Source organism: Astatotilapia calliptera, chromosome 16 (assembly GCF_900246225.1).
Source record: "Astatotilapia calliptera chromosome 16, fAstCal1.2, whole genome shotgun sequence".
Taxonomy (NCBI): domain Eukaryota; kingdom Metazoa; phylum Chordata; class Actinopteri; order Cichliformes; family Cichlidae; genus Astatotilapia; species Astatotilapia calliptera.
Genome location: NC_039317.1, coordinates 32,919,534 through 32,931,538, shown reverse-complemented (window position 1 = coordinate 32,931,538; position 12,005 = coordinate 32,919,534).

Sequence of the window (12,005 nt, the reverse complement as noted above, 5' to 3'; positions counted from 1 at the left end):
ATGGTCAGCAACAGCAGCTTGTTTGGTAACAAACAACCCACTGACACCTGCTCAGCCGGCTGGCTTAATTGCACTCTCCCATCATCCTCTGCAAGCTTTTTTCAGCTAGATTTACTTGAGCTGCATTTTCAAGAGCAGAACCTCATCACTAAGTGCAATGGTACGCTCACTGATTGTTACAATGAAGCGGGCCTTCCTTTCAGTAGCATTTCAAAGGATCTCCTTCTTGGTTTTGTACAATTTTAAGGACATGGAAGTAGGCTGTGCTAAAGTGCGCGCATTATTAAATGGATTGAGGGTAAGAGAGAAGCTCCAAGTGAAAACCGTGCATTTGAAATGTAAAAAAGAGGAAGATGTGCTGTAAAGAGCGGTCTGTGAGTAAGCATATGCAGCACGACTGAAGTGAAAGCCAGATTCAGCAGCTATGCACTCAAAGGTTTGTGTGCTAAAGCTCTGCTCCGTGTCAAAGGTGCAGAAAAGATTAACACAGCAGCTTTGACATCAAGAAAACTGGGACTTTTCACTTTGCTCCTTTATGTTTAACTCACCGTGTGGCATCCAATAACAGCTTGATTAGAATGATTGCACGGTGCCTCACAATTTCAAATGGCAGATGTAACGGGAAACTAAGCGACTGATTGCAGTCATTTTCGGTTGAGGTGGAGTTACAGAGGCAGAGAGGTGAGGAAGTCTCAGAGGGTGGCCTTGTCGAAGGTGCACCCAGACGCCCCGCTGTGGTGCAGCTGTATGGAGGGTGATATTCAGCACTTGGGTGAAGTATAAATGACTGGAAAAATCACTCCAGTAAAGCCTGAAGCATAGCAATTACAGACTGTAAGCGGCAGCATGGCGACTCGGAGATTTCAACCCCAGCAACTTCTGTGAGGAGCATATTTGCTCCAGCAGCACTAAGTTCTCCCACCAAGTTATTATGTAAGGCTCGATCACTAAAGCTCTAAACTAACTATTGGGCTCATTTTTGATTGAAGGATTTTAATATCTAGAATTTCAAGATTATTATTCAATAAAATGTTGTTATTGCATACGTCAAAATATATACATCCATTTTCTTCTATTACTCCAATTCAAGGTAACAAGGGAGCTGTAGTGTATGTTAGCATATAGGGCTAATATAGAGAGACAGACAGCCATTCATACGTTTAAGAAAAAGAAGTTCAGTTTCAACCTGTGAATAGTCAGACTCCAACGTCCAGGAAGGTGGTAGGAAAGCAGACTACGCAGACATTTCAGGTTCCCAGAGGTGAGCAATTTATTTACAGTGAACTTAATTTAATGTATAAATTAACAAAACTTCCCCCAAATCAACTCAATTAACAAAACTCAACAGAACATGGATCAGGTAACACAGCTCACCTCTCCTCTCTCTTTCTTCTTCTTCTACAGTATAGGGTTTATTGGCGGAACATTAACACAGGAGGAAGTTTTCCCACATGTTCACTGTGTGAAAACCCCGGAGGAACCCTCCCGAGGGATTAATAAAGTTAAATTTAATTTAATCTAATAACTTTAATCTCACGAACAAATAAAACACTGGAAAAGCCAAACAATAACATTTTTAAGTTATCAAAGTGACTTATATATGTTTAACCCGAGTAGTGAAAGCCCGCGGGGGTTTGAAGACGATGTGTCGGTCGGCTCAGATATTTGAAGTTCACACAGCTATAGTCTCACCTGAAAATATGTTAAAAGTCTTTTTGCGACCCAGAAAGAGAAATAAGAGTAATATTAAAACTAAGTCGCTGCCGCCATTGTTGGAAACTGGAATTGGCTGGGCCGCGCTATGAATTCTGCGATATGGTTTTTCAATGTTGTTGTCCGGGTGGAAAATCGGGAGAATTTTGGCTCCGGGAGATTTTCTGGAGGGGCGCTGAAATTCGGTATTCTCCTGGAAAAATCGGGAGGGTTGGCATGTATGGTTGTGGCAACATCACTAACCTTGTCAAACGCCTCAGAGTAAATCATATCACAGGATATGACGAGCGTATGTTGAGACGAACTGAAGAGGAGGACAGGGACAGGTGCTGCTAGGGCGAGACAGATGTCTCTCACTTAGTGCTGCAGGCAGGCAAGGTGTTCAAATAGCACACAACTTCAGTTTTATATGATGAACTCTGCATTATTAAGTGATAAGAACAAGTGATCTGATGTCCTGTAATCATTATGACGCTATAATTTAAGATACAATAAATAAAATAAGGTTTTGCACAAAGTATCGTCGATACCACCCTGAATATTACTTGGGATCGGAAAGGAAATCAGTGGTATGCACATCACTAGCGGTTGGCAAACAGCAAAATGGAGCCTCACCGCCACTAACTGGTGTGGAGCGTCTCTCTCTTGAATCTAGTAGAGACTGGCTTTAAATAGGGCTAACAATTTCCCTCCAATTAGCCCAGCCAGTACCACTCACTCGAACTGAGGGATCTAAAACTCTACACAGATGATTAAAAAGACACAAAACCTCTTCACACTTCTAATATGCACATTTACACAGCTAAATGGTGGTATTAATGAAAAGAAAAACATTCAACAAATCCCTTTAAACCTTAACACAAAAAAAGGAAGCATTTCTATTGACAAAGAAACCCCTCCACTTGGTTTGACCTGCTGATGTCACGACTTTAAAATGAGGAAATGCTAGGCAGGCATTTCCCCACACCTGATCTTCGTGAAGACTGAAAAGACAGAACAAAGTAAGTATGAACAAGTGACTTAATCTGTAACGTAATAAAATATAAAGAAACATGTGACTGAGTATTTGCCTTAATTTGCAGAATGTTTGATTTGCTGGCAACAGAACGCTTCCACAAACAAACCTGGGATAGTGAGTGCAGCAATGTTACTTGACAAATGGCAAATCATAGCAAAGAAATAGAAACAGAATAATGTGTATAATGTGCAAAAAAAAAAAAAAAAGGTAAACACATATGGGACAAATGGAGAGCATTGCAACTGCTCATCCACTTTGTCACACAACCATAGTCTCGGTTCTTCCACACGATAAAGAAACTGTGCTGCAGTGAATGACAGACATCTGTTGAGCTAAATTGTAAGAAATAAATGCATAAAATTGCAGAAAGGGTTCTAACTGAGAGCGAAAAATGGTAACTTCAGTTTTTCTATCTTTTAGTTTGAAAGAAGCACAACCTGAGAAATGTAAGAAAATAAATAAAAGTAAAAGTCCAAAATTTTTGCCCCCCTCGATATTTTCCAAAGCCATCCCGTGCGCCAGTAGGTTATATAAGGATGTGACTTTCAAAGCCATAATTCAATGACTTTCAGTGTTCAGTTTGTCAGTGACAGATTCCCATTTTTACCCCCACAGCCAGCCCGGGGTTCACTGCTCTGCCTCAGCTGATCTCATTCTGTACCTAAAATCAAACCACAAATTCACCTGAATCTGTCAAGGCCTGTGATCTTTGTCCCGCCGCCTTCTCCACAAAATCAGATTATGAACTTATTGTGAATAAGAATGAGAGTTCAAGTTCAAATTTTATTCACATGCAGACCATACACACACAACACAGACATCACATGGGGATACAAGTCAGAGAACGTTGCATTATAGAAAAAAACACTGAAATGTACACTACAATGGGAAAGTACAAGAGGAAAAAAAGAGACCTCTGCTCATGCTGGGCTACAGGAGGATAGCATGAGAACAGGAAACAAAAAAACTCCTCTGCACAGAAAGCACATAAATGTCCACAGTACAACATTATAGAGCACGTGACCAGCAAGAGGGTTGGGTAGGGGATGAGGAGTAATCCCAGGCAACACAGCAGCCATCCTGCCACTGCGTCGAGACTCCAGCGCGGGCCCAGACCCGCCTCGTGTTCCCAGGAGGCAACAAGCATCGAAGGCAGTAAGAATATTAATAAGAATATTAGTAATCAAAATAACAAAATATTGTTTTTTTAGCAGGTCGGAGGAGAGAGAGAGGCTCGTAGTTATACACTAGTGTTCTACTTGCAAGTCATGTTTTCTGGGAAACTCATCTGTTAATATGATCAGCCAAAATCCTCCTGGCTCTCTGTCTGTCTAGCTATGTAACTCTTTCTTGATATTTTCTGCATCAATTAATTAGATTTTTTTAAAATTTAAAATAAGTGGGAATATCACTTTTTTCTTTTGCTTTAAAAATTCAGTTTACAGTTTGTGACTAGCTAATACTGGAAAAAAAGGAATAACTTTCTGTCGCCGTGGAAATGAGAGACCTCAAACTGTCACCAGATCCAATTCCATTTTATCTTATTGTTATGCATTAATGAATTAATAAATAAATGCATCAATAAGCGTTTGACAGATAATCCCGACAGGCAGCTGAGACACAGAGTCATGTAGAAAAGTATTCCTGCTGCTTTTTTATTGCAGCTGTTACATCATGATTTGCACTGGTGTGAAAAGTTGACAAATCAAGGAAGAAAAAAGGAGTTTGGAAAATGTTTTTTCCTCAGCCAGTGGGATTACTTCATATGTTTCATACTTTAGTTCCCGATTACTGAGCCTGTTGTTGGTAATACTGTGGAGCTTCAAGAAATAAAGGGTTTACATGATTGACATGTTTCTCTCTCTCAGCAAAACCTTCATTTTTTCATAAGAGGGAGATTCAGAAAAATGACTTTGAAAACTCTAATATTAGAAAAATATGAATGTGTTAAATAGATTCGGTGAGGACTCAACGTAACACAGCCACTACAGAAAAGCCAGCTGAGTGAATGAATGTGTGGGAGGAAAAGCACTGTACAGTAAATTTATATTAAATGCATTGTATGAATGTATGAGGGCTTTAAAGTCAATAACACTGGAGAGGAGCTTCTATCTTAATAAAGTTGAACATATTTGAAAGCAGGAAGAGAGCAGATGGTGTAATTTAGCAGATTTATTAATGTCACAGCTCTATTATTAAGACACTTAGAATCTGAAGGATTATAATTTAGCTCTTTCGGCTGCAGACTTGGTGGTATTTAAGGATGTGAAAGTAAAGAATAAATATCAAAACAGGAAATAGGTACTCTGCTCTGGGATCAAATATTAACCTGCTCCATATCAGGCTATGTTATATCATCATGGTATATTACCATGGTGATATACCGAGGTAAGAAGTGAACCATCCTCATAGTACAGAAAATCCAGGGTTAATCTTGAAGTTACCTGGATAAGATTGAAACCTTTTCTGCTTATAATGTGATAATAAAAGCAAACAAACTGTAAACAAATACAAAAGACAAAAGGTGCAAACACAGGGAAGCACGGAGATTAAGAAACCTGGGAGACTAAAGAAAGAGGAAAATACTAGTAAAACAGACAATCAAACAAAGGCTACAAGGAAGAGAGGATTATTTATACCAGCAGAGAGATTCAGGGAGTGGAAAGAGCTGGAAGGAAGGAGACAGAGGTGCAGACAATCAAGAAAAGTAAAACAGGAAATACTAACTGAATACATGATGAACATGACAAGGAAACACTGAGGCACTCAAGTGTACACATAAAAGGAGGAGGAAGACATCCCAAAAATGAAAAGCACTCATCTCACACGTAACATGCGAGGAACACCGCGAGGCCTGAGTGATGAACACAAAGCCAAAGCTCTTTGCTAGAACACAGAGTCCAAGGATCGCTCTCAGTATAAAACGATGAAGAAGTCGGTATTGTCAAAACTTTCAGTGACATAATAACAGAAAAGTTAGGACCCAAACTTAAATAGATCACCAAGAATTCAGAGACTCCAAAAGGCCATGACACGCTGTCTTTTTAACAGGGTTTTAAGAAGTCTGGGAGCTGTTTCTGAAACCTCGAGTCTGAAGCTGCAGGTCTTTTGATGGAAACACACCTTTTGTTTGATATCTTTGAAATGACACTGAGGTCTGTGGATGAATGAGACCGGATGGAGTGAAATGTCACACATGCAAATGCCAGCTGAGGTAACTGAAAGGTTTCTAAGAAAAACACCAAATTAACATCTGGTAAAATTCAGTGTATGTAAATCAAAAAAAGGAAAAAGATCTGAGGCTCAACAAATCCTTGCCCATTTTTCTTCTTCTAACAACTTTGAGAACAAAATGTTAAGTTGATCCCAAATCTATCCAGCTCACTCACAGGTGCGGCGATCAGAGATGGGCAGTAACGCGTTACTGTAATCCAATTACTTTTTTCAAGTAACGCGTAAAGTAAGGGATTACTATTCAAAAAAAGGTAATTAGATTACTGTTACTTTCCCGTAAGCATGCTGCGTTACTGTGTTATTAAAACCGTGATTTTTTTTGCGAGAGTGTCTCATGACAGTGATGTAAGCGAGTGCGACGTTCGTGACAACAGCTGTGTGCAGATCAACAATGGATCATATATCGAGTGCAGAGAGAGTATGAGCGTGCAGCGTTTAAAGCGTGGAAGTACTGACCTTACTTCGAGTTTGAATTCATTAAAAAGTGACAAAAACATTAGTGTCCGCTGTGCGTGGGAAGAAAACTTCTTTTTACAGCGAAAAAAACCCCTAAACGTCCAAGCAAGCAACAAATACGCTGCCGCTGGAATGTGAAATTCACAGAGAAACTCGTGGATTCTTCAACTGACCGCTGCGGCACACCTGCACCAGGGTAAACCTCTGCCTGCCCTGCTCCTGCTATAAAGGTGAAAATAGAGCAACAGGACCGCTAGTCTTTGATTTTATTTATTTTCTGCTGTGTTTTACTTGCATCTATTTGAAAGACTGAGTGTAAACACAAAAAATATTTTATTTTATGTGCTGGAATGTGCAGAAAATAGGTTTAAATGTTAAACTAATTTCTTCCAGTCAGAGAATGTTGCATATAATTAAATTTTTGCTTCATGTGTAAAGTTAAAAGATTAAAACTAATAAAACAAGTTTTAAAAAGAGACTTTTCCATTTGATTACATTTTGTATGATGATTATGCAGAAAAAGTAGAATTGGGCTGAAAGATCTATCACTTTATCACCTATTCAGGTTGTAAATCATGTTTTAAAAAGTAACTAAGTAACTAATTGAATGTTGAATTCAGTTATCACATTACAGTTATAATTATGCTGTTACTCGTGTTACAAAGGTTCTCGTGCTGATTTCAGTTTGTTTCCAAAAGGGTGAGGTTAACAAATCTACAAATTTTGACTGCAGATGTTTTATTGCACAAAAGCACAAGTGTGGGATGGATATGCCATAAAATGCAAACGGCATCCAGGACAGAAAGAAATGCAAAATGCAAAAGTTTTGCTTTCTGCAACCATCTGTGCAGATAGCATGCTAACGCAAAGCTAACAAAAAAACCCAGAATCGATGTCAAAGCTTTGTGCATGCAGACCCCAGTCCAGCATCCAGAGCCTGAACCTTAACAGACACAGAAGGCAGTGATAAGCCTCCATACAGGTTTATTAGGTATTAGGCCAAACGGGACAAACTACTTCCTTTTGGTCCAGGTCCTGTGCAAGCCCTGTGACCTGACAGCAGGAGAAAGCAATGCAATAGCATTTGATTAATATAGCCTTGTTTTATACAAAATGCCTCGCGGAGCGGCTGAAGATGAGCATCTCTGATGTCCATCTCATATGCACCGAGACATCTAAAACTCCTGCAACCAAAATGGATAAAGGGTTTAAACTATATGTGACTACAAAGTAATGTGTATGTATATGTACTTTAGCTTAGCTTAGTACATTTTAGTATTAGCTTTGTAATTTTGTTCTCCAAATCAGTATTCAATTACATCTATCATAGCTGACTGAAAATGTTGTCATTCTGGATCGATTGCTTTCTTACAATCACATATACATGATTGTTTGATACTGGTTAAAAAAAAGTGATAAGCAAAGACATGGTGACGAGTGCTGTCCCTGTGTAAAGGTCAAATGCCACACAGGCTGAGAGAAGTGTGAAGGATGGGTTGAGGGTTCTGTCCAGTTCAATTTTTCACCTGTTCCAGCTCAGGGACAGTATTTATCAAGCCTCACAGGGTAAGTGATCATGACCAGTCCCCTTGATTATCTTAAACTCTTCATTAGTATAGTGTCGACTTTTGTTTCTCAAGCTTTAAGTTTGAGAAAAAGAAGATAAAAATACTGTTTTATTAACCTGGCAAAAATGTGCTTTCATAGGAATCATACACAAAAAATGGGACGTTAGAAAAATATTTTCTTGTAGTTTTGACAGTCTAAGTAAATGTACCTTTTGATACTTGTATTTAAGTAATATTTATTTAAATTAGTTCGACTTTTACTAAAGTAAAATCTTTATTCTCACCTGAGTATGCCTTTTGGGTACTCTGTGCTCAAGTGCGAAAGTTTTGGGTGCAGTGGTTTTTAAGTATATATATTCAGTGTTGGGAAGGTTACTTTTAAAATGTTTTCCACTACAGATGACAGAATACATGGTTTTCTTAAACCATTCAAAAATCACAAAACAAAAAAACACTCAATATACCTACAATATTGATCAGTTTCCCTGCATGCAGTCGATCTAGAACTTGATCAATTCCTCCATTAAAACTCGTGGTCACACTAAAAAAAGTCCAGCAACACGCATTAAAAATGGGCACCTACAATAATAAATGATCCAAACAAAATGGCAAAAGCCTCTTACCGAACGATATACCCACTCGCACCAGAGTGAGTTAATCGCCTCTGGAATTTCCCACAGACGAGTGTTTCACAGATGACTTTCTCGCTGGCTACTTTTACCCTCTCACATTATTATTGTCTTTCCCAGATGAACACTGTACAAGGGCTTGGTTGGTGACCCACTTGACATCTCCTTGCTAAAGATTGGAGAATCATACAAAGACTCTGATGTGACAGATTGACCTCTAGCAGCAACTATGTCCATCAGTGACGAGCACACTCTTGTTGAGACAGCTTTAGGCTTAGCACAAAAGGTCAGTGTGCTCTCTTACCAGCAGTCCTTACTACCCATAAAGTCTGTGAGGATTCACAAAGATCCTCCTTCTTACCCTTCATGGCCACTAAGTGAGTACAGCTTGGACCCCACAGAGTGTGTGCACGTGTGCACTGAGGAGGAACATGTCCACCTCAAAAGCTTAATTGTCACAGTGGACATGGCACATAAGATTGAGTCAGCAAGAAGAGAACAGACACCTGACCGGGAGTGGCATCAGCTCTGCAGGCCAAGGATCACATCTTCATGTTTTAGAGAGGTAAGTTTTGTGAGGGAAGAAACTCTCTAGTGTCTCTCAGAAAAAAATCCTCAAAGGAATCAGACAGACTGCAGACATGGACTTTGAGGCAGCTAGAGAATACTGCAAAATGAAAAATATCAACTACAGGCCCCGTGGGTTCGTCGTCCACCCTAACGGCCCCTGGCTCAGTGCAGCACCAGATTGGCTGATCTGTGATCCATCTGCACAGCCAACATTTCGACTGGTTGACATAAAGTGCCTTAATGTGAAGAACTGTGTTCACTGCAACAATCTTCAAATACAGCATGGCACTCTGCCTCTCCGTGAAAGTCACTCCTACTAAATCTATTTGCTATGACATCAGTGCAGTTACAAGCACCTCAAGAGCTATGAACTCTATGAACTATGTCACAGTATGAACTGTGCAACTTTTTAAAGTATTTGGTGTCTTTATTCTGTCGATTAAATTCAAGCCCACAGCTGCTGCAGAGGGCTGGTAGCCTCAGTATACAGGGTGCCCCCTCTACCAGATGAGCTATCCGATTCCCCTGTGAACTGAGCAGCTTAACTTACAGCGAGATTCTTAGCTCAGGGGTTTGTTTTGATAATACTTGGGAGGCAGGCTACTGCAAAAAGCTGGTCGACACTGACAGCAAAGGTCAGAGGAGGGATGGTGTAAATATTTTATTGTCCTTGATGCGTCTAATTGCTCTGTCCACATGTATCCTTAACCATGCAATGTCCTGAGAGAACAGCACATCGTCATGTGACATCTGTGAGTGTTTACTGAGAGTTTACTCTGAGTACACTTTCCAGTCTCAGTTATTTAAAAGATATGATAACAAGAGTTTGGATCAATTTAATCTTTAACCGTTTTACTCCGTAGTGGATTGGACTGTGTCAAAGACTCTGTTTTCTTTAACATTTAAAACCTTTTTTTTCCTAAATGTTTTTCTCATATCACGCCAGATTTGAATGTTTAAGAGTTGGATTACCTGCTGCTACAACATTGGTCAGGATTTAATTAAACTCACACACAGTGATCAGTTAATGGGTTGAGCTCAAGGTCGTAGTCGCATTTGTCATTTTACGGGCAATAAACTGTAAATTGTGATGGATTGTGGCTGGATGAGCAGCTACATCAGAGACATTCTGATTTCACTTTCAGAGTTTGTGTGTCTGTGTGTGTTTGTGTAAGATAGCTAAAGTATATGTGATGAAATCAGGCAATATTTTTGTAGCACTTACGTGGAGTTATATACAGTACCGATGGATAATAACCAAGGTAATGAGTAATTTGGGCTAGTATCAGAAGCTCTGGTACATTAACGGCAGAGGAACCAGACAACCACAGTTGTGTGGCTTAAAAGTACTTTAGTGATGTTAAGCCTTTAAAATAATTTTGTAAACAACAGAGTTACAACATGTTTAACAGAACTTCAAGTATAAAGTTTTCCCCCAAAGTAGCAAAAAAAATATTGCTCGAACCGGCAACCTTCCGATCACAAGACAAACTGCCAACTCTTGAGCCACGATCGCCCAACTACTTTAGCATTAGAGGATTGTAGTCCATCAACGTGCAAATGAGTGTGCGTGTATATGTATATCGTCTCCTAGGATCTTGGGTTGGCTCGCCATCCAGCAAACACTGGAACACTCGGGGATCTGGAATCGCTGACCTGGTCTTTGGATTCGTCCCATATAAAAACCTGACCTATAAACAATGGTCAAATATATGTCACGAACAATTTAAGAAGAACTCTCACAAACTAAACTAGTGTCACACTGCAGTAACTACTATTCAGATCAGCTATCAACTCAGTCATCATCAGTTCGGTCATGTTGTACAACATTAAAATATCAAGGTTCAAAGTTCACAGTATCAATATTCAAAATTCAGTTGTAATCTGCAGTAAAGATTATCTACAAGGCTTCAAACATTCAGGAATTATAGTCACCATATAACTCACTTTCATGGTAAAAATTAATTACATCCAGCAGAAATAACTCACTACATATATATATCTATAAAATCACAAATAAATAAGTGAATTATTCCCTTTCCAATTTCAATAACACGTAAACACAAGGACTCAGTCCACGAATAGGAGTATTGAAAATAGATGTGCTTAATCCCGCTTGTACCAAAGGCCTACTAGTACAAGTGGAAATACACTAAAAGTTACCTCCAAGTGTTCAACACCGAGTATAGTAAAATAACCGATTGACATTAGAACAGTATCAGCATAAAGTCTGCTTACAATTATCTCTCATAAACTTATTTTCAGCTGCTTTAACCATTTACAGCTTTTCACATGTTAATGACTTGGTTAATGATATGACTACCATAACAACACACCCAACAACTGTAACCGCACTCGGTACATCACGTGTCTAATTGGCCACATTTAGCTTACCGCCGTCGAGTGGATGCTCAGCGTTTACGTGACGCCACAGCTCAGTAAACCCTCCGTCTTGCTCTGACCTCTATGACAACAAGTGCAAAACCATACTTTGTGAACAATATCATTTTAAGGGTTTTTTAAACTTGTTAAGAGATTAATTTCTCCAGCTTACAAATAACAAAGTTTTAGCCCGCCTGCTCTGTTTGGCTGTGGAAGCAAGAGACTGAAAACTTGGGAGCTGGTACTGAGGAGGGACAAGAGCTGCCTAGAGCCTCACCGATTGGCTGACATGCGAGGAGTGGAATTAAACAATAGGCTCTCATCAGAGCTCATCAACCCTGGAGAAACCTAACCCTTGTTCAACCAAAACAAATATATAAATCTGTGTCCCTTTTTTGTTTGAGATGATTTTAGGACCTGGGTTACATTTTACTT